The sequence below is a fragment of the Anolis carolinensis genome, chromosome 6 (genome assembly GCF_035594765.1).
Source record: "Anolis carolinensis isolate JA03-04 chromosome 6, rAnoCar3.1.pri, whole genome shotgun sequence".
Lineage (NCBI taxonomy): Eukaryota > Metazoa > Chordata > Lepidosauria > Squamata > Dactyloidae > Anolis > Anolis carolinensis.
This window is the reverse complement of record NC_085846.1, coordinates 10,015,441-10,037,757: the sequence shown is the minus strand read 5'-3', so window position 1 is coordinate 10,037,757 and position 22,317 is coordinate 10,015,441.

Below are 22,317 nucleotides of genomic sequence, written 5' to 3'. Positions count from 1 at the left end.
ACCAAGGTGTGAGAAAATCCCCAAATCGATGGTAGTGGCAAAACGGGTTGAGCATTTCCCTTCTTTTCATTTAAAATAGGTTTTGGTCAGGTGTTCTTGTTAGTAGTACAGTAGAGTCTCACTTATCCAACACTCGCTTATCCAACATTCTGGATTATCCAACGCATTTTTGTAGTCGATGTTTTCAATAAATCATTATATTTTGGTGCTAAATTCGTAAATACAGCAATTACTACATAGCATTATTTTGTATTGAACTACTTTTTTTGTCAAATTTGTTGTATAACATGATGTTTTGGTGCTTAATTTGTAAAATCATAACCTAATTTGATGTTTAATAGGCTTTTCCTTAATCCCTCCTTATTATCCAACATATCCGCTTATCCAACGTTCTGCCGGCCCGTTTATGTTGGAGAAGTGAGACTCTACTGTATTCAGAATAAAGACCGAAGAATTCGGCCAAGTTCCTACATCACAATCTTGACAGGTCTGTTGCTACAGATGCATCTGCTCTGCAGAATTAATGCAGTTTGATCCCACTTTAACTGCCATGCTCAATGTTATGAAATCATGAAAGTTGTAGTTTTGCCAAGTGTTTAGTCTCCTCTGCCCAAGAGTTCTGGTGCCTCACCAAACTACAACTTCCAGGATTGCATAGCATTGAGCCATAGCAATGAAAGTGGATCCAGATTGCACTAAGTGAACAGGATAGAGGCACCTTCGATTTGCAGCAATTAAAGTAAATGGAGGAGAAGAGGGGGAAAGTAGGACGAAAAGGAAGAAACTGGGACACTTTATAAAAGCAGATGAAAAAACTGGATGGTAGAAAATTAATTGGGACTATTCCTACCAAATTAGTAAAGCTGTAGAATGTGTGAAATCCTGCAGAGAAAATAATAAGTTCTATGGGTTTGGAATCAGCATCCATGTCATCCAGTGTTTCATATCTCCCCAGTGGTGCAGCAGGTTAAATCACTGAGCTGCTGAACTTGCTGACTGAAAGGTTGGCGGGTCGAATCCGGGGAGCAGGGTGAGCTCCCGCTGTTAGCTCCAGCTTCTGCCAACCTAGCAGTTCGAAAACATGCAAATTTGAGTAGATCAATAGGTACTGCTCTGGCGGGAAGGTAACGGTGCTCAATGCAGTCATGCCGGCCACATGACCTTAGAGGTGTCTATGGACAATGCCGGCTCTTCGGCTTAGAAATGGCGATGAGCACCAACCCCAGAATTGGACACAACTAGACTTAATGTAAGGGGAAAACCTTTACCTTTACTATTGCTAAAATATGCTTATTGGAAGCCCCCAAAAGGTGACAAAAACTGATTTTCATGGGTACATTTGAGGTTACTAGAGCAACTAAGCCTTCCCTTTGAAGTATTTATTGTGTTTTTCTTATCTACTGCTTTACAGCTTATCAACTTTTAAAGGTTTAACTTTTTTCTGAGGAAAGAGAGGAAATTCTAGATCAAATTCTGAATAAACTAAAAAGATGCATGCAAATAATTCATAATAAAGATAAAACTGCATTCTGTGACCCAAACTGCTTGTGCAAATAGTTAATATTCGGATATCACATAATGCACTTTGAGTTTTACTATGGTGCAGATGTTATAAATAATATACACAATTGTGTGCCTGTGATAAGTCCTGTTACGCTTACCTTTTTGGGAATGTATGCATAGGATCACAACCACATCCAGATCATGGTAATTGCAGTTTGGCACTAGCACTCTTTGGCAGAAAAAAGCTAAAGATTTTGTAAGGCTACAGCTTCCATGATTCCATAGATGAGCCCTGGCTGCTAAAGTGATGTCAAACTGCATTAACTCTGCCATATAGATGTGTCCTTAATATACAAAAGTGTATGATGGCAACTTTGTTATGTCACTTTCAAAGATGCTACAAGATCTCTTTGCATACTGATATTCCAGATTAACAGAGTTAAGTTTTTGAAAGAGATGTTCAAGCCCTCTCCAAGGTACTGAAACATATTACAGTAGAGTCTCACTTATCCAACATCCACTTATTCAATGTTCTGGATTATCCAACGCATTTTTGTAGTCAATTTTTTCAATACATCATGATATTCTGGTGCTAAATTCGTAAATACAGTTATTACTACGTAGCATTACTGCATATTGAACTACTTTTTCTGTCAAATTTGTTGTATAATATAATGTTTTGGTGCTTAATTTGTAAAATCATAACCTAATTTGATGTTTAATAGGCTTCTCCTTAATCTCTCCTTATTATCCAACATATTTGCTTATCTAACATTCTGCTGGCCCATTTATGTTGGATAAGTGAGACTCTACTGTACTCCATAGTTTCCTTATTTTGGAGATCCCCATTACAATTTACACTGAAATCAGAAGCAAATTCAGCAGCACATTGGTGTAACAGCAAACCATAGAAAGAGAGTTACTTTCAAAGTCTACTTATATAGGTTTCCCTACAGAGTCCAGTTGGTTCACTGATAGAGTTTAAGAAGCTACTGTTTGTACTGCAGCCTTCAGAATCTCTGATATGGTGTGTCCCTGTGGATTCTGGGAACTGTGATCCAGATAAGTCAAGTCACAGAAAACAGGATACAGAAACAGCTAAACTTTAGTTCAATCCAGCAGGGTTCCTCTTAGTAACCAAAGTGAGACTGAATTTGCAACAAAGGCATTTTCACCATTAAATTAATACAGTTGGTTTTCTAGTGTAGATGCACCCTGCAATGTTCGACATTTGGTAACAGAAGGGAAATCTTATTTTAAGAGTCACCAATTTGTGATCTTGCAGTTGTACTTCCATATACTGTATATACTCAAGTATAAGCCTAGTTTTTCAGCCCTTTTTTAAGACTGAAAAAGCCCCCCTCGGCTTATACTCGGGTGAGGGTCCTGGTTGGCTTATATTTGGGTCAGCTTATACTTGAGGATATATGGTATATTTATTATTTTTCTCTGTTATTATTGGTATTATTACATTTATTATTATTCTCTATTATTGTTGCTATTACATTTATTTTACTCTATTATTATTATTATTATTATTATTATTATTATTATTAATACATTTATTATTTCACTCTGATCTTATTATTATTGCATTTATTATTTTACTCTATTTATTGTTACTTGTATTATTTTCCTGTATTGATTATTATTATTATTATTATGTGTATTATTTTACTCTATTATTATTAAAAGGATACATAAGCACATTTACATGGAAGAAGATGAGAATAATGATTTGGTCAGAGTTTATTTATTTATTTATTTATTTACATTACTTTTACCCCCCTTTCTCTCCTAGGAGACTCAAAGCGGCTTACAGTAAATAGGCAAAAATTCAATGCCTAAAAACAATGTAAAAACAACAATTCATATAAAACAATCTACAAAACAACAGTTCATATAAAACAGATACCATTACAAAATAAAAGCACATTATATAAAATTTTAAGAATGTCCAAGATTAGAATCCATTCATCCAGAATCCTCAATAAATCTTTGTACAGGTCATGTAAAGTCCATGTTCTCATTCATTAAAAGCTTGCGTGCACAACCATGTCTTTAAGGCTTTCCTGAAGCCTAGGAGAGTTGGTATCTGCTGTATGTTGCTGGGGAGGGTGTTCCACAGCCGAGGAGCCACCACCGAGAAGGCCCTGTCCCTCGTTCCCACCAGCCTTACCTGCGAGGCTGGTGGGACCAAGAGCAGGGCCTCCTCCGATGATCTAAGAGTTCTAGAAGGCTCATAGGGGGAGATACGTTCAGACAGGTAAGATGGGCCAGAACCATTTAGGGCTTTGTAGGTCAAAACCTACAAAGGCTCGGTAGCATATCGGCAGCCAGTGGAGCTGACTCAACATGGGAGTAGTACGCTCCCTGTAAGCCGCTCCTGTTATTAGTCTGGCTGCCGCCCGTTGTACTAGTTGGAGCTTCCGAGCCGTCTTCAAAGACAGCCCCACGTAGAGCGCGTTGCAGTAGTCCAAACGAGCTGTAACCAGAGCGTGGACCACCGTGGCCAAGTCAGACCTCCCAAGGTACGGGCACAGTTGGCGCACAAAGCGGAGTTGTGCAAAGGCTCCCTTGGCCACCGCCGAGACCTGGGGCTCCAGGCTCAGCGATGTGTCCAGGAGAACCCCCAGACTGCGAACCTGTGTCTTCAGGGGGAGTGCGACCCCATCCAACACAGGCTGTTACCCTATACCCTGTTCAGCCCTGCGACTGACCAGGAGGACCTCTGTCTTGTCTGGATTAAGTTTCAATTTGGATAGTCTTATCTTAAATTTGAGCTTTATGTAATTATTCAAAAACATTTAACCTACTGATGCCTCAATTAATGTAATTTTATTGGTATCTATTTTTATTTCTGAAATTTACCACCCTCGGCTTATGCTGGAGTCAATGTTTTCCCAGTTAGGTGCCTCGGCTTATATTCGAGTATATACGGTAGTCTTCCGCTGCTTTGTAATTTTTCAAACTTATTTTTACAGCAATTTCATGGCTTCAATATAAAAATACGACATAAACAGAAAACAGCCCAGGAATAGTAAATGAGGAGGGATAGTGGGAGAGGAGGAAAATCCTACTGGCATGCTGACATAGAAACACATTGCACAGGACTCATTGCACAAGGAAAGCAATGGGAAGATTGAAGGGTTTTGCTTATCAGTAGCACAGGATGGGTTAATTTTGGGAAAGAAGCAAACCAGTAGCAGTGTTGTGCAATAGAAACTGTCACCATAGTCCAACGTCAATGCTGGTTTGACTAACTCGTGTGATAAAGTCCAATGACACGCAACAGACATGTTCAGGTTTGAGAAGGAAGTGATTTGCCCCTATGCTCCCCACCCTCCTTGCTAGTGAAAAGGTCAATTTGGGGTCCCTTCTTCCTCCATGAGACAATGTGCCAGAGTCCCCCACTTCACCCATATCATCCAGCCTTTGGGATGAAGCGCCTTGTGTGTGTCCTCGCTGACAGTTCTGGCTGAGCAGGTTCAGAGGATAACAATAGACCCCTTGTCAATCGGTGCCGAGATGGGAAGGGGGGGGTCAGTGGCGGTCATCCACATCACTGGCGTTGTTGTCCTTCCGTCATGGGCTTTTCCAGAAAACTGCTGCAGAGGGCTTGGTTCCTGGCAGGCTGATGGGACACACCTTCCAGCTACAGAGATACAATGACAGTAGCTGTGGCCAAGGCACTTACTACAACAGTTGGAACAACAGCAACTATTTTCATGGCCACTATCTGCAGCAGCTGTAGCAGAGCCTGGCAAGTTACTTCTTTAACAATTCACTCCTGCGGCTTCTTGTAGCATTTCTTAGGTAGCCCTTTGTCCTCACTGTGCTGCTCAGCCTGAGTTTGGCTGGTGGTCCCAATTGGACACAATGCATTGTCTATGGGCTTAACATAAGCAGTGACTCATCATTCATCAATTGATTTAACAAACTGATTTAGCAAGAACTTCTTGACAGTAAGAGCTGTTCGACTGTGGAATATGCTGCCTTGGAGTGTGATGGAGTGTCCTTTTCTTGAGGTTTTTAAGCAGAGGCTGAATGGCTATCTGTCAGGAGTGTATAGACTGTGTATTCCTGTATGACAGGGGATTCTACTGGATGGCCCTTGTGGTCCCTTCCAGTTCCATGATTCAATTGACCAACTTTTATTAGGACTACTGATAAGATTCAAGCTGTTGTGCCCCATACCATCCAATATGAAAACTGTTGTAGTTCAGCAAGTGGCTGAGGATTTTTCAGACATTTCAGAGAACAAGGGGTATCAAAGTGAAGAGTCTGTCAATGTTAGGAGCAGAGGCGGTCCAACCATAAGGCGAAATAGGCATTTGCCTGTGGCGCCATCGTCCCAGGGGCACCATCGTCCTGGGAGGAGGGCACCACTCTCCACCTCCTTCTCTTTCGGGCCTTCCAGCGGCCGCGCTGGGCCTTCCAGCCGGCGCAGACCCACCTTCGCACCACGCAAGCCCACCTTTGGGGCCTTCAGAGATTGTGAGGTCTGTAGAAACTTGGAAGCTAGGTATGTGGGGTTTATATATCTGTAGAAGGTCCAGGGTGGGAGAAAGAACTTTTCTTTGAAGCAGGTGTGAATGTTGTAATTAATCACCTTGATTAGCATTTAATGGCCCTGTGGCTTCAAGGCCTGGCTTCTTCTTGCCTGGGAGAATCTTTTTTTGGGAGGAGTTAGCTGTCCCTGATTGTTTACTGTCTGGATTTCTTCTGTTTTCAGAGTGTTGTTCTTTATTTATTGTCCTGATTTTAGAGGTTTTTTTTTTAATACTGAGGGCTATCTGGGTTATCTAAGTCCACACTGCCCTATATCCCTGTTCAATGTTTAGTGCTAAATTTGCAAATATAGTAATTCCTACATAACATTACCATGTATTGAACTGCTTTTTCTATTGATTTGTTGTAAAACATGATGTTTTGGTGCTTAATTTTTAAAATAATAATGTAATTTGATGTTTTATAGGCTTTTCCTTTATACTTCCTTATTATCCAACATTTTCGCTTATCCAACGCTTTTATTTTTCAGTGATTGGTTTGGGGGGGGGCGCCAAAATTCTGTTCGCCTACACTTGAAAAATACCTAGGGCCGGCTCTGGTTAGGAGAGCATTGCAGGCAGATGTGACTGATGTTTTGGATTCCTGGGCTCGTTCCCAGGCATCCGGGGAAAGTGAAAATCCCAATTCTCTTGAGAAACAGCCTTCAGCCAATGGAGAGTTTTCCCAATAAGCCAGATTAGGTCTGAGAACAGGGGGAGTGAAAAATAGACTAATCAGACGTTCTCAGCGAATCCGTGATAACACCTTGAAGTCCAGGCGCGTTCGGCATGATCTCATGGCTACTTGGATAGGTTTAAATTAAGTGGTGTTCGCTTCACACCTCTCAGAGGAGACAATGTTGCCATACAGGATGGCTCTCCTGTCTCTGCTCTCAAGTTCATGATTCAAGTATATTCAAGTTTCCTGTCTGGTCCATGCCTTTGTTTCCTTGAAGGGTTTGCCTTGGAAAAGTTCTTGATTTCTTTTTTATGGATTTATGTTTGAAATACTGCTGTGGATTTTGGTCCTCTTGATTTTATGTACTTTGGCATTTTTGGATTACTGCTATTTTGCATTTTCTAGTCTTCTGATCCTTTTGGATATGCCCCTTTTCCCTTTTTACCTGCTTTCTTCAATAAACATTTTTAGATAGAACTACTGGACTCTGTGTGGTGGTGGGTGAAAAAGTGTTTCAGTGCTAGAGTGCAACAAAAACCAGTCCATATGTGGCCAAGTAACAACAAAGTATGGTCAATATGACAAATGTTATTAACTAGGAAAAACAGACAAGATAGGAGAGGCTGCAGCAGTTTGCTTTGTCACGAGTGTACTAGGAAGCTGGATAGTGAAGAAAGCAGATATGAAGAAAATCAATTCAGTTGAGATGTGGTGCTGGAAAAGAGTCATGTGGACACTGTTGACTGGTAAAGGGGCCAATAAATGAGCTCTGGAGCAAATCAAGCATGAACTCTCAATTTTGAAACTAAGGTGACTAAACTGTTGCACTTTGGACATATCATGAGAAGATATGACTCACTACAAGAGACAATTGCTATTGGTAAAGTAGAAAGTAGTAGGAAAAGAGGAAGATTATATTCCAGATAGCTTTGGGTTTGCAAGACTGAGCAGCACAGTTGATGATAGAGGACTTAAAAGTCTCCAATTCATAAGGCTGCCATAATTCAAACTCAAGGCCAGCTAACAGCACAAATAGGAAGGGTATGATTCTACCCCTCTTCTCCTCCCCTTCCTGCTGAACCAATTGATCTTTTCACGAGTGGGTTTGCCCTTGCCTTCCTCTGAAGCCAAGAGAGCGTAACTTCTTCATGGTGTGGCAGGGATTTGAACTTGTCCAATGCTCTAACTCTAATGAACAAAACTTGACTCCAATCCAAACTCAGGGATATAAACATTGAGGCTGCGGGGTTAAGGCAGCAGATTTGCCAGAAATTACATAATGTGTTTCTGTATTGCATCCCCTTACGTAACCTGATTGCATATTATATATCCCTATGGAGCACAAGTCTTAGGAAGGAAAGCAGAGTGTAAATTCAATGTGTAACTAGCCAACTAACATGTTATTATGTCTCGGCCCAGACAAGGTAGTTTGAGCTTCCAAAAAGAGAAAATGAAGCATGCATTAAAACTCTAAGAATAGCAGTTTGATATCACTTTAATTGGCAGAGCTAACCCTATGGAATCCTAGGATTTGTAGCATGAAACTGATGTAACAATGTAGTGCAGATTGATTGACTGATATGGAATTGAAAGCGTTTAGGCCTGGATCTTCACTATATCCCAAGATCTGATCCTAGATTATCTGGTTTGATTATATAAGTCTACACTGCCAGATCATTAGATAATCTGGGATCAGATCCTGGGATATAGGGCAACTGTCATGAGGAATCTAAAACTAAAAGTAACTTTCCCAAGACACTGGGTCAGGGCTAGTATTAAAATTGGTAACTCAGGCCGGATCTATGGGCCCTTCCAGACAGCCCTACATCCCAGAATATCAAGGCAGAAAATCCCACATTATCTGAGTGTGGACTCAAATAACCCAATTCAAAGCAGATATTGTGGATTTTCTGCCTTGATATTCTGGGATATAGGGCTGTGTGGAAGGGCCCATAGATCTGGCCTGAGTTACCAGTTTTAATACTAGCCCTGACCCAGTTGTCTTGGGAAAGTTACTTTTAGTTTTAGATTCCTCATGACAGTTTCTCATCATCATAACTGAGCTTGGAACTGTTACTCCGCTTCCCGAAATCCCCTGTCTCCATGCTGGGAATTTCTAGGAATCCTAATTCTGCCTAAAAATAGCTTTCCTAAGCTTTACACTTATCCGAAGATGGCTGTGGATTGCACATAGGTGGCCCTTTTGGCCTGGGAGAAGTTTCCCATTTCAGTCCCTGCATTGATAAGAAAGACAAATTCAATAGCCCTCCAGAGAGTGATTAGGGGGAAGGGAGGTGGTCGTCCCTGATTTGGAAAAGATATATAATATGACATGTGACGCATGATTTATGTTCTAAGGAAACAGATCAAAATCAAAAGGCAATGCAAAGCTGGGCTTTGGGGAAAACAGGAAAGGGGCAGCCAGGGAGGCTGCAGGGTGGGGTCCACGTGGATGAAGGGAAGGGAGAAACTGGATCTGTGCAAAGTGGTCCTGAGAGACAGGCTGTGGAGGAAACTGAAAATGGAATGGAAAAAAACCAGTGTTTGTCGGGAGCCAGAACACAAAGAAGGAAACAAGCTAGTAAATTGCCTGCTACGGATGGGAAACCTGTCCCCGCAGATAGAGGCTTTATTGTATAGTGTTTATGTGTGAGGATTAATTAATAAGTGGAAATATCCCATCACTCTTCTAGTGGGACAAAAGAGCAAACAAAGCGGAGACAGGAGAATACCTTGACATTCCCAGTTTGTCCTCCCATAGGAGAGCAGCAGCTTGCAACGCTAAGCAAGGCTTCACTCAATGTTTGCTGCAACTTGCAAACACAGTACACTCTTAGTTAACCAGTATCTATCCATGGGAATTGATAGATACTGGATAAATGTAGTTTCTAGTTGCTTGAGGGTTAGTAGTAAAAGTAGGCCAAACTAATTTTATACCCCATACTATACCATACCATAAACTGGCTGTTAGGAATTGTGGGAGTTGAAGTTCGAAACACATGGAGGGCCGAAGTTTGCCCATGCCTGATTTAGGTTGATGTATTTACAGTGTTTTAATTGTGAGTCTTCGAGTCATTTCTGACTTAAGACAACCCTAAAGTGAACCTACCTTGAGGTTTTCTGGGCCTGAGAGTAAATGATTTGGCCAAGCTCACCCAGTGGTTTTTCCCAGCTGAAAGGGGATTCGAACCCTGGCCTCCAGAGATATAGTCTAATACTCAAAAAACCCACACCACACTGTGTGACAACCCACGTCCAAAACCAATCTAGGGACAAGAAACCTGGAAGTGTCTTTAAAATGACCAAATATGGACTTGCTGAAGACACTGAATTCAGATGCCAAGAACTTTTTTTTCTACCTCTAGCCGACGCCACCCACTTATGGCTCATACGAAAGAGTTCAGATCCCCTTTCTTCATCATTTTTTCAAGTCCAAAGGTTCAAGAGGGACGGCTGGGATGAGATCCATGCCTTGGGGGTAATGGAGTTTGTGCCCACTGAGCTCTTCCGTCAGAAAGGGAAAGATTCCAGACCGCCCACTCCTGGCAACTAGACAGCTTGACCAGCAGTATCAGGTGAAAAGCTTTCTCTCCTGTCAAGAGGCCTTGGCTCCCCCGAAGCTTGGAAATGGGAGAAGATGATGATGCCGAACACCTCCCAGCATGGGGCAGGCTGCGGGGTGTTCCAGCCATCAATCAAAGCCTGTGGCAAGAGCGCAGGGCACATTCCTGAACAGAAGCCTCAAGCCAAAGGACTGGATGCTCAGGTTCAGGACATAGTCCAAAGTCAGGTGATGGAACAACCCTGCTGAAAGCTATTCAGGGTCAATGGCCAGTTGGGAGGTCCCACCACGGTTGCACTGGAGTATTGCATGCCTGCCTTCAATATACTCACGTAGGATGGGTTCTACACACCCTCAAATATTTCATGGATGGAAATGGAGATGCGAGACCAAAGAGTGGTCAAAATTTCAGATGTTCCTCATGAGGACCAACACAAGAGCTAGCAGAGGCTGCAGGAGTTTGCTTTTGACTAAGTCTCTTAGGGAAAGGCAAAACTCCGCTTCATCCTCTCCCTCTTGCTGAGTTATTGGCATGCAAACAGACTGCTCCACTTTGTACTCCATTTGCAGCGATTGAATAAACCAGGAACAAAGGAGAAGAAGTGGGAGGAAATTAACTTTCCCCTTTCCCGATTATTCTTAGAACCTTATCCCACGCTGCCTGGCCCCCAATTTCTAAACACTTTGAAAACGAAAAATAACAATGTATGATGGAGCCTTTCTCACGTCAGAGCAGGACTTCCTGTCTGTGCCCATCATTTATTTATTTATTTACCGTATTTATATTGCACCCTTCTCACTGTGAAGGGGACTCAGGGCGGATCACAGAACATTCATATGGGGCAAACATTCAATGCCGCTTTTATACACAGACAAGACAGGCAATTAAACATAGGTAGAAGTATATAGGCTTTTCCCATCTTCGGCACCTTGAAGGCTTGTGCCGGAGAGCTTTATTCATAACTTCCTCCTTTTGATCAGATCAACAGCATTTCCTTATGGGTACTTTAATACCTCCCCGCTTTTAAGCAGTCCCTATTTATCTTCTCATATTTTGTTTTCAAACCGCTAGGTAGGCAGGAGCTGGGCTAAAGGTCAGGAGCTCACCCTGACCCAGGTTTCGAACTGTCAACCTCTCAGCTGACAAGATTTACTGCAGCTGATGGTTTAACCTACTGTGCTAGAGCCCAACCCTAAATAGTTAGGAAAATGTCTCAGAAGGGGAAAAGAAGATGATTAGGAATCAATATATAACTGGAGAAAACAGCAAAAACACATGGGATGAGATCTGTTAAATCGCTTCAGTGATGTGAAGTAATGAACAATTCTATGGGTAGGCTCCTACCAAGCTTTGACATTTCTCTCCCAAATCCTGCTTTAGGAGCCTGGCATGGTAATTTTTAAAAAAAAAATTAATTAAATCATTTGAAATACCAACATTTCAAAATACCTTTGTTTTTCCTATCTGTAATGCTAGCTTTTTAAGTTTCAGACTTAAATGAAGAATATCGACATTGAGAGGAAATCCCAGTATCCCCAGAATCATGTTTCGTTAGAATCATTGTCTCAGGTCTACTCCAGAGCACTGGAAGGAGGCAAAAGCCCAGTATACCCAGAGTTTTTTTTTCCCCAAGGCTTTCTTGGAAATGCAAGAGAGAACAGCGTGTGATAAGGAATGACAGATGTACCCAGAACTTCTCCCCACATGTTCAGTGTAGTTTACTCCTAAATAAGCCCTTGTTATTCTGGGAAGGCTGAAGGACAATGGCTGGCTTCATAACTTTCAGCGCTTGACACATTTGATTTATTTTATTACCTCTTGAAACCGCAACTGTGGGAAACACCTGGAGGGCTGAAGTTTGCCCATGCTTGGTCTAAGCAGCCCCATTTCTATGCATGGTTGTGAAAACTGGACAGTGAAGAAAGGTAATGGGAAGAAAATCAACTCATTTGAAATGTGCTAGAGAGAAGTTCTGCAGATACGATGGATTACGAAAAAGCCCAACAAATGGCCCTAGAATCAAGCCTCAACCTAGTTGGCTAAATGGAAGCTGTTGAAATTTGGTCATGTAGTGATATATACAGTAGAGTCTCACTTATCCAATATTCGCTTATCCAACATTCTGGATTATCCAACACAGTTTGCCTCCCACCTGAATCCACAGCTGTTTCTCTAGGCAGCAAGGACTGAACTTCTTATGGATGTAATATCTTTTAAAGTTTATTTATTTATTTATATTTACATACATTAATAACTTACAGTGAAACAGAAGAAAAAAAACAGCGAACATTTTACAAACAACAACTCCACCACCAAGGCCTGAACAAGCATCATTTCATTTACCATAAAATTTATAATTCTACCATTAAACCAATGTCATATCCAAAATTCCTGACCAACAAGGTTGTATTGTTTTACTTTTTCACTTTCAAGAACATCTATATATATAAATGAGTGATGACATCACGGCGACCCACAAAACAACAAAACTACAGGCCCCCCAACCTCGAAATTTGACAACACAACCCATCATCCACGCCTCTAGGTTGATACAACAAAAAAAGAAAAGAAAAATAAAGTCCTAATTAGAGGGAGAGCAATAATTGTTTTTATCCAATGGCTGCCAGTTTAGAGGGCTAATCTCTGCCCACTTGGTCTCCTAGTAACCAATTCAGCCAAGGGACAGCCAGGGTTCAGTTAGGGGACAGGCAGACTTAGGCCTCACTTAGGCCTCTTCCACAGATTATCTAATTTGCCCTGGATTATATGGCAGTGTAGACTCAAGGCCCTTCCACATCTATATAACCCATTTATAATCTTATATTATCTGCTTTTACCCACATGACCTTGGAGGACTCTACAGACAACGCTGGCTCTTTGGCTTAGAAATGGAGGTGACCACCAACCCCCTGAGTCAGACACGACTGGACTTAATGTCAGGAGAAAACCTTTACCCTTTACCTCAACTACCACCAATTCCTCAATACTTTATTTCCCATCCCACCATTGCCACAGCAACGCGTGGCCGGGCACAGCTAGTATTTAATAAAAACTGACCAGTATAAATCAAAATCAGATCTATTAATTTTCCCCCTGAACACCCTCATTTTATGGATTTAATATCTGACAATGTTGTTACTGTAAGTTCATTTTATGCAATTCTATCTTTATTTGTAGTCAATTTGTTAGTAGCCATTTTTTTAGTCAATGTTTTCAATACATTGCAATGTTTTGGTGCTAAATTTGTAAATACAGTCATGACTACATAACACTACCATGTATTGAACTGCTTTTTCTGTCAATTTATTGTAAAACATGTTTTGATGCATAATTTGTAAAATCGTAATGTAATTTGACATTTAATAGGCTTTTCCTTAATCCCTCCTTATTATCCAACATTTTCGCTTATCCAACGTTCTGGCGGCCCGTTTATATCGGATAAGTGAGACTCTACTGTAACTGGATTCATTGGAAAAGCTAATAATGTTCAGCCAAGTGGAACGTTGGAAAGGAGAGAGACCAGGAGCCCATCTACATTATAGAATTAATGCAGTTCGGCACTCCTTTAATGATAATGGGCTCAATGCTATGGAATCCTAGAATTTGAATTTTGTCCAGGACCAACACTCTTTCGCAGAAAAGATTAAAGACCTTGTGAAACTACAGCTCCCATAATTCCACAGCATTGAGCCATGGCAGCTAAAGTGATGTGAAATTGCATTAATTCTCCAATATAGATGCACCGTGAGATACCACCACCCCATCACCTGGAAAATATCACTATATTTTTCTCTTTGGTTACTCATTTTTCAGTACTTGGTGCTTCCCACCACTCAGCCCAAATGGCTGATATTATGGGATTTGTAACTCAGCACAGCCAGAAGGTGACACTTTTTAAAGGCTGCAGCTACAACTATTTTGAGATGGTATTCTATTGAATGCTGCCTAATTCATTCTTCTTAGTACAGTGGTTCTCAACATGTGGGTCCTCACGTGTTTTGGCCTACAACTCCCAGAAATCCCAGCCAGTTTACCATCTGTTAGGATTTCTGGGAGTTGAAGGCCAAAACATCTGAGAACCACTGGTTTAGTAGAACAAATTCAGGATCTTCCCCCATATATAATGGGCTTAACATCTTGCTGACTATATCTCATGAATGAATATAATGGACACACTTGTATAACATGTGATGTCTCAAAAAGGGGATCGCTTTTGAGAGATGAAATCTAACGGGCGTACCTGCATTGCTCAGTTATAATTTTACAATACCACTTTAATAACTATGGTTCTGCCCCATGGAATTTTGGGATTTATAGTGCAATGAAGGAACTGAGAACTCTGTGCTAGAGAATTTCAATGCACTCCGATGAAATACTGCATTGGGAATCTACCTATCCAAACTACAAATCCCAGTATTCTGTAGGATGGAGCCATGAAAGTTTAAAGATGGATTAAATTGCGCTGTCGAAGGCTTTCATGGCCCGAATCACAGGGTTGCTGTGAGTTTTCCGGGCTGTCTGGCCATGTTCCAGAAGCATTCTCTCCTGGCATTTCACTCACATCTACGGCAGTCATCTTCAGATATTGTGAGATCTCTTGGAAACTAGGAAAATGAAGTTTATATATCTTAAGCTTAAGTTACAAGGCTATTCAATGCTAATCAAGCTGGCCAACTGCAACATTCACACTTGCCTTAAACAGATAAGAGTTCTTTCTTCCACTCTGGACATGCCACATATATATATAAAACCCACTTGCCTAGTTTCCAACACCTCACAACCTCTGAAGATGCCTGCTATAAACGTGGGTGAAACGTCAGGAGGCAATGCTTCTGGAACATGGCCATACAGTTCGGAAAACTCACAGCAACCCTGGATTAAATTGCCATATCTTTGTCCTATCAATAACACAAAAATTACATTTATACACAGTATGAAGGGGAAAACAAGAAGGGCAAAATGTTGCTTCTTGATTTGTATTATTTTATTTGCCTTTTATTTTAAAAGTACAGTAGAGTCTCACTTATCCAACATAAACGGGCCAGCAGAACGTTGGATAAGCGAATATGTTGGATAACAAGGAGAAATTAAGGAGAAGCCTATTAAACATCAAATTAGGTTATGATTTTACAAATTAAGCACCAGAACATTATGTTATACAACAAATTTGATAGAAAATGTCATTCAATATGCAGTAATGCTACGTAGTAATTACTGTATTTATGAATTTAGCACCAAAATATCATGATGTATTGAAAACATTGACTACAAAAATGCGTTGGATAATCCAGAACGTTGGATAAGCGAATTTTGGATAAGTGAGACTCTACTGTACATACAGGGAAGAACATCGAGCAGCTCTAGTTATGTTTAAAGAAAGAATTACTTGGAAATTCCAAGACGTTACTATTCAACAGAACCCAACTCATACACACACAGGTCGATCAATGTGTCTGAAGGCTGTGTACTCAGCAAACACATTTTCAATAAGATTAGAGAGGAGTTTCAAACAGATTATATTGTTTCCTCCTTCCTTCCTTTTCTAAAGATATTTTTTCACAGTTCCAATGAACTGGCTGAGTAAATCACCATTGTTCTCTCTTACGCAGTGAAGGCGAAAGACGTTGTAAAACTACAACTCCGAGGAGTCCATAGATGGAGCCATGGCAGTCAAAGTGGAAGTGGTGTCAAACTACATTAATTCTAGAGTGTAGATTATGCATGGGCAAACTTGGGCCCTCCAGGTGTTTTGGACTTCAACTCCCACCATTCCTAACAGCCTACCGGCTGTTAGGAATGGTGGGAGTTGAAGTCCAAAACACCTGGAGGGCCCAAGTTTGCCCATGCCTGTTGTAGACGCACCCTTGGACTCACCCTTTGTCAATGTCGAAGTTCTGTTGGAGATTGTGGATGATAGATGGAAGCTCTTACGTGTGCCCATAAGCCCAGAATCACCCTGCAGAATGATGCACCACTCAGCTTGAACACAGGAACTTTTACTGAATCCAAGAGATCAACAGAACAATGGTATTCACAATAGTCCCTCTCATTGCTTACAGAAATCAGCAGTCATGAACAGTCCTATCTTTAGTCCATAAACCTGCTTCAATGAAGGCCTCAGAAATAAGGCCTCAGAAATAGTCAGGCCTCTCTGAGTACAGAGCCATCTTCTTTCCAGCCAGTACTCAGAAGACTCACATACAATCAGAAAGAAACCTATTCAAACTGGTTCTCCAGCAGCAGGATAGCAACAGTTGCAAACCGATTCTCAGATCTTTGCAAACTCAGCCAATCGGCTTCATGCATTTATTTTCCAGTTAACGCACATATACTGTAGTATCTTTGCAAACCATGACAAGTTCCCCATCAAAATTGTTGTACAGTAGAGTCTCACTTATCCAAGCCTCGCTTATCCAACGTTCTGGATTATCCAACGCATTTTTGTAGTCAATGTTTTCAATGCATCGTGATATTTTGGTGCTAAATTCGTAAATACAATAATTACTACATAGCATTACTGCGTATTGAACTACTTTTTCTGTCAGATTTGTTGTATAACATGATGTTTTGGTGCTTAATTTGTAAAATCATAATTTTGATGTTTAATAGGCTTTTCCCTAATCCCTCCTTATTATCCAACATATTCACTTATCCAACATTCTGCCGGCCCGTTTATGTTGGATAAGTGAGACTCTACTGTATATTGCAGAAGCAATCAAAGCAAACCAACATATGACCCATTTCCTTCCAACAGTTTGCAAGCTGTTCATCAACAAAGGAAAATCCACTTCTAGTCTTGATATTTTTTCCCAAACTGTAAAGCAAATGCAAAACATGCCCAACAAGGTCACTAACACAAATGGACCTTTTCACACCACTGGATAGCTGGTTACATTTGGCAAGTCCTCCTAAACAAACCAGACTAGTGGCATCTAACCCTGGAAATAAGGCCAAAAATAGAAGATAACTTTGCATGTCTTGAAGCCAACAGAATTTGGGCTCCCTATTGCCAGCTGTCTGGAGAACCTTGAGTTTGGATGGAAAAGATAAGCACCTGAGAGGTGTTGAATGTTGCCGCTGAGAAGGGCTGTAGTGCTAAAGGAAGCCTTTGACCTGGTAAATACAATTCAGTCCCTGGGGTAATCTAGGTGACGAGATCGAGGAAGCCGGTTCCTCGATTTAATCTACGACTTTTTCCAAGAACTGAATTAAAAGTAGCACACAGCAAGCAGTGGGGAAAGATATAGATGGAAATAAAATATTGGCATCTTTAAGTAAAATGTATTAAAAGCTGCATGAAAAAATACATGGTGCTAGTTAGTTGTTGAAAATCCTCAACTGAAGTTTCTAGTGCAATGCTTGAAATTGAGATGCCGATGTCAGTATGTCTTCAAGTCTGCCTCTGATTTATGTATAGACAGACTAGATCTATACTGTAGAATGAATGCAGTTTAACATCATTTTCATTGCCACGGCTCAATGCTTTGGAATCGTGGCAGTTGTAATGTTACAAGGTCTTTTTTTGCTAAGTGCTGCTGACTTCTCAAAACTACAAATCTCAGAACTTTATAGCATTGACCTATGGCACTCAAAGTGGCAGCCAACTGTATTAATTCTCAGTGTAGATGCAGTCCTAGAATAGTAATTAATTAATATTACAGTATTTATACCTCACACTTCTCACCCCGAAGGGGACTCAGAGCGGCTTACAGAACACATATACAGCAAAGATTCAATGTAGATTATGCAATTAACAAGGACAGACAACACAGACAGAGGTAAAGGCAGTTTTTCCCATCTTATTTCCAGCATATTGGAGGCTGTGTAATGCTGCCACTCCATCTTCCATGCCGAGGTGCTTTTCTTCCAATGGATGTCCTTAAGGGCACCTTTATTACCTCCCCGCTAAAAGCAGTACCTATTTATCTACTTACATTTCTGCTTTTGACCTGCTAGGTGGGCAGATGAGCTGGGGCTAATAGCAGGTGCTCACCCCGACCCAGACTCGAACTGCTGACCTTTTGATTTGCAGGACTTTTCTGCAGCATGGGCTGTGCTAAGCCCAGCCAATGTAATATTAAGGCCTATATAATTATATTATCTTCTCAGACCCATTTTAACAGCAAAAGGGATACAAGTTGGTTTTCTCTTGGATGCTTGGAGCAAGAAACGTTCTATATTTCGGATTTTTTTTCCAGATTTTTTAATACTTGCATACACATAATTAAATATCTTGGAGATAGGACCCAAGTCTAAGCAAGAAATCAATCTATGCTATATAGATACCAAGCCTGAAAGTCATTTAATACACAACATTTGTAATATTTGTAATAATTTTGTGCATGGAACAAGGTTTGTGTACACTGAACCATCAGAGAGCAAAGGTTTCACTGTCTCAGCCAACCAAGTGGCTGATTTTGGAGTTCTTAGGATTTCAGATAAGGGATATTCTGGGGAAAAGAGAAAGAGAGAAGAGAGCCAGCTTTGTAATTTTGCACTGCTAACTATCTATTTATATCATTAGAACATTCTTTCCAGCCTAGATCTTTTCTCTTTATGATTAATCCGATTAACTTCCGTGATATAATCCCTGCGAGAATGATCCCTTGCCATTCTTCTTAAGACATGTTCTACAAAGGAAGGGATGTCCACCAGATCGCCTAATGCAGATTAGCCACCCGTTACGTTCCTAGTTCAGCAGCCCTGGTTGCCAAAGAGGCCAGTTTACAGGCTGAAAGGTACAGTAAAACATTAACTCCATCCCTGTCCCCATAGACGCTTGTGCTGACTGGGGTATTCTGGGGGCTATAGTAGTCAAATGACAACCTTTCCAAGCTCTGAATTGAATGCCAGGGCTGGTATTGTTGAGACGATTAGAAGAATTAGAAGAATTAGATCAGCATTAGAAGAACAGCACAAAATCAAAGAGGAAAGTGGCGAAAATGCTTCCCTAAGAGCAAGGAGTTTGAGAAAATGATCTGAAAGAGATATCATGCAACAAGCTCTGGTACTTGTTCACCCTGAACAATTGTAGTGCTATTATTCCACATTAAGTGCCATGGTTTCCTTGTATGGGATCCTAAGGTTTGTTGTTTGGTGAGGACTGCCATGCTGAATACTTTCAAGCTCTTTCCCAAAACCAGGGATCCCAGGATTTCATAGGAGAGACCCGTAACAGTTAAAGTGGAATCATAGCACTATTACTGCACTGTGAGGATTGGAGAATAAGAATGACGACTGACTCTCATGGAGTTGCAAAAGCAACAATATAAATGTATTGTCGAAGGCTGGGATCATTGAGTTGCTGAGTTTTCCAGGCTGTATGGCCATTTTCCAGAAGCATTCTCTCCTGACGTTTCGCCCACATCTATGGCAAGCATCCTCAGAGGTTGTGAGGTCTGTTGGAAATGAGGAAAGTGGGGTTTATAGATCTTTGGAATGTCCAGGGTGGGAGAAAGAAGTCTCGTCTGTTTGAGTCAAGTGTTCCCAAGCAGGAAGCAGCCAGGTTTTGAAGCTGCAAGGCCGTTCAATGCTAATCAAGATAGCCAATTGCAACATTCACACTTGCCTCAGACAACAGTTCTTTCTCCCACCCTGAACATTATTCTACAGATATATAAACCCCACTTGCCTAGTTTCTAACAGACCTCACAACCTCTGAGGATGGCTGCCATAGATGTGGGCGTAATGTCAGGAGAGAATGCTTCTTGAACATGACCATACAGCCCAGAAAAGTCAAAGCAACTCGATATAAATGTAGTTTAAGGAATCCATCACTCTGATTGCTTATCGTAGCCGCAGCTTCAATAAGGGTCCAAGCAGAATCAAATGTATTGATTCATTGTTTAGAAAATAGCAACTAGTTTGCTATTAAAACAATCTTCATCAAATGTTTCATGTCAGCCTAATGGATCTTAGGCCCCTTCTACACTGCCATAAATCAAAGCAGATAATCCACATTATCTTCTCAGAACTGGATAATATTAATTTACACTGTCATATAATTCAGTGCAAAGCAAATAATCTGGATTTTATATGGCAGTGTGAGTTTAAAAGTAAAGGAGTGGGGGGAGAGAGAGAGACAACACTAACTTCAAAATCCTTTGTAGGTTTCATTCATAAGGAAGGTTGAGATCAGACATTTCCTTCTTGGCAGACAGTCTTTTCTGGGCAATACATTTGTGTAGATGAAGTGGCCGAATACCAACTCGGTGACAGATTTATGAAAGGAGGAAGACTGTATCAATTAGATTTGTTATTAAATGAAGGCGAACAAAGTTGGCCTTTATTCCGGTAATCCATGGGAGAAAGATGACACAAGCCCATCTCTGTAAACCAAGAGGGCTTTTAATGTCTTACTTTGTTGAACCGCTGTCAAAGAAGAAAAGTGGTTAGAAGATGACATCTTTAAACATAGAGCACGGATAAGAAGATCAAGGCCAATTTGCCACTGTTGTGTATCTTCGAGTACTTGGAAAACCCCCTCCGAACAAATCATACCAAGTAAATCCAGCGACAGGTAAAAGTAAAGGATTTCTCTTGACATTAAGTCTAGTCATGTCCAACTCTGGGGGTTGATGCTCATCTCCATTTCTAAGCCAAAGAGCCGGTGTTGTCTGTAGATGCCTCCAAGACCATGTGGCCAGCATGACTGCATGGAGCAGTGTTACCTTCCCACCGGAGCAGTATCTATTAATCTACTCACATTTGCATGTTTCAAACTGCTAGGTTGGCAGAAGCTAGAGCTAATAGCGAGAGCTCACCCCGCTCCCCGGATTCAAACGGCCAATCTTTCAGTCAGCAAGTTCAGCAGCTCAGCAGTCTAATCCACTGCACCACCAATAGGTTCACCTTAAAGATAGCCAGAAATCCAAATTTTTTGAAGGCATACATACAACCATAATGGAGATCTGGTTTATTATGTTGGGTGATCCACATAGAATACTCTGCATACAAAGCTCCGTACAGGAGAGTCTCTGCATTTTTAAAAAACATGAACAGGCAAAGGTTTTAACTGAGCTATCAATTGTTTGCTGGGGAAAATTAATGGTGACCTAGTGGAGACCGCACATGATGGTTTACAAAAACAAGATTTATGTATATCTTATCTCAGTTTGACATGTGGGTTTCCAAATTGTGTAATTCACTGAAGCTTGAGGGGTTTTTTTTGGGGCCCAGGTTGTATATACTTCCTGACCACAAATTGGGTCAGAATTAGTCATACTTGGATACTATGATGTGAAATGAGTGGAAACTAAATTAGTCATATTCTTGATAAAACATTCACCAGTATGAATTTTTGGAAGGGCGCGTCAAATGCATTTGGTAACATCTTTCAAGTTAAATACAACTGGCTATTGTTACCTACAGAGGTTTGGATCCAGGACGCATACACTAGTTGATACCAAAATCCATGGATACTCAAGTTTCATTATATACAATGGTGTAGTAAAATGGTATCACTTATATAAAATGTCAGAATCAAGAAATCCATGAATAGAGAATCCATGGATTAAGAGGGCCAAAGGTAGTAGCCATATCCATCATTTGCTGAAAATCAGAGGTAATTTTTTAATCGGGTCAGAAGCGAATTGAGAATATACTGCAAGTTGCTTCTGGTGCAAGAAAATTGGGCATCTGCAAGGACGTTGCCCAGGGGACGCCAGGGTGTGTTACCATCCTGTGGGAGGCTTCTCTCATGTCCCTGCATGCGAAGCTGGGGCTGACAGACAGGAACTCACCCCATCTCGACCCCCAACCTTCAGGTCTTCAGGTCAGCAGGCACAAGGATTTAACCCATCGCACCACCACAGCTCCCTTATCAGAAGTAATTTATCATTGATCACAGCCAAAATAAGGTAACTTTTCGTTAGCTCTGCTCAAAGTAAAGGTTCTGAGAAATGTGTTGTCGAAGGCTTTCATGGCCGGAATCACAGGGTGGTTGTATGTTTTCCGGGCAATATGGTCATGTTCCAGAAGTATTCTCTCCTGACGTTTCGCCCACATCTATGGCAGGCATCCT